The following is a 6,667-nucleotide window of genomic DNA, read 5'->3' as shown; positions in this document are numbered from 1 at the left end:
GTACAAGAATATAACTGCTATAATACTACCTCCTATGTACAAGAATATAACTACTAAAACACTACTCCTATGTACAAGAATATAACTACTATAATACTCCTCCTATGTACAAGAATATAACTACTATAATACTGCTCCTATGTACAAGAATATAACTACTATAATACTACTCCTATGTACAAGAATATAACTACTATAATACTCCTCCTATGTACAAGAATATAACTACTATAATACTGCTCCTATGTACAAAACTACTATAATACCGCACCTATGTACAAGAATATAACTACTATAATACTACAGCTATGTACAAGAATATAACTACTATAATACTACAGCTATGTACAAGAATATAACTACTATAATACTGCTCCTATGTACAAGAATATAACTACTATAATACTGCTCCTATGTACAAGAATATAACTACTATAATACTGCTCCTATGTACAAGAATATAACTACTATAATACTACTCCTATGTACAAGAATATAACTACTATAATACTACTCCTATGTACAAGAATATAACTACTATAATACTACTCCTATGTACAAGAATATAACTACTATAATACTGCCCCCTATGTACAAGAATATAACTACTATAATACTGCCCCCTATGTACAAGAATATAACTGCTATAATACTGCCCCCTATGTACAAGAATATAACTGCTATAATACTACCTCCTATGTACAAGAATATAACTACTATAACACTACTCCTATGTACAAGAATATAACTACTATAATACTACTCCTATGTACAAGAATATAACTACTATAATACTGCTCCTATGTACAAGAATATAACTACTATAATACTGCTCCTATGTACAAGAATATAACTACTATAATACTGCTCCTATGTACAAGAATATAACTACTATAATACTGCTCTTATGTACAAGAATATAACTACTATAATACTGCTCCTATGTACAAGAATATAACTACTATAATACTACCTCCTATGTACAAGAATATAACTACTATAATACTGCTCCTATATACAAGAATATAACTACTATAATACTGCTCCTATGTACAAGAATATAACTACTATAATACTGCTCCTATGTACAAGAATATAACTACTATAATACTGCTCCTATGTACAAGAATATAACTACTATAATACTGCTCTTATGTACAAGAATATAACTACTATAATACTACCTCCTATGTACAAGAATATAACTACTATAATACTACCTCCTAGGTACAAGAATATAACTACTATAATACTGCTCCTATATACAAGAATATAACTACTATAATACTGCTCCTATGTACAAGGATATAACTACTATAATACTGCTCCTATGTACAAGAATATAACTGCTATAATACTGCCCCCTATGTACAAGAATGTAACTGCTATAATACTGCTCCTATGTACAAGAATATACCGTATTTTTCGGACTATAAGACGCACTTTTTTTCCCCAAAATTTTGGGGGAAAAGAAGGGTGCGTCTTATAGTCTGAAGGTGGCGCCTGGCATCCGCTGTAATAGAGAGGCGGAAGCCGGCAAGTGATAGACGCCATTACAGGTGCCGGGGCCTGAGACATCGCTGCGCTCCTCTTCCCTGCATGAAGCCAGCAGCGGGAGGAGTGATGCTATTCTGCTCCTCCGTCCCCCCGCTGCTGGCTTCATGCAGGGCAGAGGATCGTAGCAATGTCTCAGGCCCCGGCGTCTATCCCTCCCCGGCATCCGCCTCTCTAGTACAGCGGATGCCGGGTCAGTATCCGTGGCCCCTTCTCCCCCGGGGCCAGTCCCCACCGGCCCCGTACCTGTAAAGTTGCAGGCCGGCTCCTGCGCAGTGATATCGCAGGAGCCGACCTGTCCGGGTGACAGCCGGGAGCCTAATGAGGCTCCCAGGCCTGTCACTGCTGTATTAGTATTGCGGCTGGTCTCTATGACCAGCCGTAATACTAATATACAGAATGTCCCATAGACGGCAATACAGTTGTATTGCCGTCTATGGGACTTGCGATCAAGTGACCGCAGGTTCAAGCCCCCAGGGGGGAATAAAATAGTAAAAAAAAAAAAAAGCTTTAAAAATATGAAATAAATAAAAGTTCTAAATCACCTCCTGTTTTTTTTTCAATACAAGGTGATCTAAGCAATAGATATCCCCCAAAATGGTATAACTAAAAACTACAGCTGGCCCCGCAAAAAAAACGCTCTATGCATCCCCGTACAGCTGCAGGGTCACCTGTCAATGTGGCCTTGCAGCTGTTGCAAAACTACAACTCCCATATATTAAATATTTTACCAGTTTTTGCTTCAAAATTTTTTTTCCCTATTTTCCTCCTCTAAAACCTAGGTGCGTCTTATAGTCCGAAAAATACGGTAACTACTATAATACTACCTCCTATGTACAAGAATATAACTACTATAATACTGCCCCCTATGTACAAGAATATAACTACTATAATACTACTCCTATGTACAAGAATATAACTACTATAATACTGCTCCTATGTACAAGAATATAACTACTATAATACTGCTCCTATGTACAAGAATATAACTACTATAATACTACTCCTATGTACAAGAATATAACTACTATAATACTACTCCTATGTACAAGAATATAACTACTATAATACTACTCCTATGTACAAGAATATAACTACTATAATACTACTCCTATGTACAATAATATAACTACTATAATAATACCTCCTATGTACAAGAATATAACTACTATAATACTACTCCTATATACAAGAATATAACTACTATAATACTGCTCCTATGTATAAGAATATAACTACTATAATACTACTCCTATGTACAAGAATATAACTACTATAATACTGCCCCCTATGTACAAGAATATAACTACTATAATACTACTCCTATGTACAAGAATATAACTACTATAATACTGCTCCTATGTACAAGAATATAACTACTATAATACTGCCCCTATGTACAAGAATATAACTACTATAATACTACCTCCTATGTACAAGAATATAACTACTATAATACTACCTCCTATGTACAAGAATATAACTACTATAATACTACCTCCTATGTACAAGAATATAACTACTATAATACTGCCCCCTATGTACAAGAATATAACTACTATAATACTACCTCCTATGTACAAGAATATAACTACTATAATACTGCTCCTATGTACAAGAATATAACTACTATAATACTGCTCCTATGTACAAGAATATAACTACTATAATACTGCTCCTATGTACAAGAATATAACTACTATAATACTACTCCTATGTACAAGAATATAACTACTATAATACTACTCCTATGTTTAAGAATATAACTACTATAATACTACCTCCTATGTACAAGAATATAACTACTATAATACTACTCCTATGTACAAGAATATAACTACTATAATACTACTCCTATGTACAAGAATATAACTACTTTTATACTGTTCCTATGTACAAGAATATAACTACTATAATACTGCTCCTATGTCCATGAATATAACTACTATAATACTGATCCTATATACAAGAATATATTGTTTTTAATGTCCTCCAAAATTTGGTCAGCCTAAAATTGAAGTCTACGGGCAGAATGTTCTCCAGACTTGACGGTAAATTTGGAACATCTTGGTCGAATTTTTAAACAATTTTCCTACTTTATAAAGTGGCACAAACAGTTGCACGGCCTTGTCCAACATGGCTGCCTTTGGCCTAACTCTTCACAGGTCGGGAGGGGGGTCTGATGAGATTGGGCCTATTTGTGGCCATTTCTATGCTTATCTTGTTCCTCCTTCTCTCCTCGGGTCACAGGTCGAGCTCCTCTCGGCACACTGTAGAATCTGAAGACTTGGTTTCAATTAAGCTGTGAGTGAAGTGCGGCAGACGGCGGCGTACCGGGGCGGGGAGGCTCTTTGTGTAGAACATAAAATCAGATTCTAAAATTTCATGTTAAGTGCAGCGACTTTGCATAATGAATAGAGCCGTCATCGATCATCCTGACATTTACAAGACACGGCTCAAAGGCTACCTTATTAGTTTTCTCCTCTCAATTTTTGATTTATGCTCATTATGGTATCGGTAATGCCCGAGATGGAAGATTACACTTTCTCTAATACATCTGGATATAGAACCGAAGTACTAAGTGGCCGACTGAAATTTACTCAAAAACAGATTACCACCGAAGGCCTGTGCCCATAAAAACATCCAATGTCTGCTGCAGTGGAAGACGATTTAACCCATGGTAGAAGTTCAGAAGCGGAGATCCATTTCTAAAGCGATTGACAACGCTAAGGAATTTCCAAAATTTTGAGAAATTTTTGAATCAACATCCTTGGACCTAAATGAGAACCGAAATTATTTAGGTGGTCAAAGTGAGATCCTACAAGCCCTGGTCTTCACTGATGACAAACACCGTTGTGTAGGCTTGTGGGATCTCCGTCACTTTGATCACCTAAATAATTTCAGTCCTCATGATGGATGGGAGAGCTATGGGAGTGTTCTTGTTGGCCATCAGTCAAGGTGTATGTACCATACAGGCATGGGGTCCCTCAATGGACTTGGCCAGTTAAAGAGGTTGTCCAAGACCAGGAAATGTGGCAAAAAAATTCTCAAAACCTACGCTAATTTCCAAAATTTTGAGAAATTTTTGAATTAACATCCTTGGACCTAAATGAGAACCGAAATAATTTAGGTGGTCAAAGTGATGGAGATCCTACAAGCCCTGGTCTTCACTGATGACAAACACCGTTACAAACACGGTGTTTGTCGTCAGTGAAGACCAGGGCTTGAAGGATCTCCATCACTTTGACCACCTAAATCATGTCAGTTCTCATCATGGATGGTAGAGCTATGGGAAGACGATTTAACCCATGGTAGAAGTTCAGAAGCAGAGATCCATTTCTAAAGTGATTGACAACGTTAAGGAATTTCCAAAATTTTGAGAAATTTTTGAATTAACATCCTTGGACCTAAATGAGAACTGAAATGATTTAGGCGGTCAAAGTGATGGAGATCCTACAAGCCCTGGTCTTCACAGATTACAAACACCGTTAATAATAGCTTGTTCTGTAGATGGGAGAGCTATGGGAGTGTTCTTGTTGGCCATCAGTCAAGGTGTATGTACCATACAGGCATGGAGTCCCTCAATGGACTTGGACAGTTAAAGAGGTTGTCCAAGACCAGGAAATGTGGCAAAAAATCCTCAAAACCTACGCTAATTTCTTCCCTTCTCCATTGCTCCATTGGCTTCTTCTGGGCTCTATTTACTTCTCTACAGTAATGATGTCCTGTAACTGCACACATGACCACGGCAGTCAATCACTGGCCCGTCATTGCTGCAAGGACTTAAGTCGAGACTGGTGAGAACCATCAGAGCAGGACACAGGAGTGGTGGGACCTTGAAGAGATGGGTATATAGATTTTTTTTTAATCCTTTTCTTCTCTCTGGGCCAATTTTTTGTAATTCCTGGACAACCTCTTTGGCCCATACCGATTTTTCAGGGCAGCTCAAGTGATGCCACTTTCTCACCGACAACGTTTGGGATCTTCTTCTTCCAGGAAAAGAGGACCTCCATGTGTGTTGGATAGGTTGGGTTGAGTAAACCTACATTAAGCAATGTGTCCATTTCACATCTACTCAAACCAACGTACCATGCTCAGAAAAACATCCAAGGCCTAATGTAGAGGTAGAAGCTTCTTGGTGGGTGCCCTTGAATACGGTAGAGGGGCCAAAAATGAGATGATCCATACCATTTCCAATTGGATGATTTGTCTCTTGCCATAGGCATTATAAATTAAGAAGGGTATAACTAGCTCAATGGATGTCCCCTACTCTTTCACCCTTGAGGTCAACCTCTTCCAAAGATGAAGTCCTGCTTTTTTTGTCCAGTAAAGGAGAGTTTGGGTTGAAGAACCAGAAGTACAAAATTACTCAAAAACATTACGAGTGGAGACCTGAGCCCGTAAAAGCTCCAATGTTTGATGTAGAGGATCAAAAGGGTTTTCTGGGACTGATACCGATGACCTATCTTTGTGATGAACCATTAATCTTTGAAGGTCTACTGGCTTCCTCATGGATCATCTCATTGAAGGACCTGAGGTTCTCCATAAATGGGGCAGTGCCCAAGAATGGTTCTGTAGAGGTTGGACCTATGTCTATGAGACATTGACCCTGTAGGTATGCCCTAGAAGAGTTGGGATTAACTCTCAATAGTTCAATCATTTATTTTAGAAAGTGACAGAAGATCTAAAGAACGTGTAGAAGGCCCAGGACCGGGGGTTGCCTCTAGAAATCTGGCTTTAATATTACAGGATCTACTCTCTGGTAATTCTAGAACATTCCAGCTCAGTAATTACCATTTCCTAAGACTTAAGAAAATGCTTTGATCTGGAGAGATGTTTTTTTTTAAGGGGACAAACAGGGACTACCTGCTGGAGAGAAGGAATATTTGTTCTTTCTCCAGAAGGTTTTGGAAATTTGAGGTTCTAATTAGAGTCAGACTTGGATTACCCATCATGTCTTGCTGCTGCTGTAGTGGAGCACAGCCATGAAAGTCCTCACGGAACCATACTTCTATCCAAGAAACCTCTTGAACATTGCCTGTGATAATACTCGGGCATTTTTATAATGGGTCAGTGGGTTGGCCGTGAATAAAATGGACAGCACATGGACGAA

This window comes from Leptodactylus fuscus, chromosome 2, assembly GCF_031893055.1.
Source record: "Leptodactylus fuscus isolate aLepFus1 chromosome 2, aLepFus1.hap2, whole genome shotgun sequence".
NCBI classification, from domain to species: Eukaryota; Metazoa; Chordata; class Amphibia; order Anura; family Leptodactylidae; genus Leptodactylus; species Leptodactylus fuscus.
Note: the sequence above shows the minus strand (reverse complement) of the source record.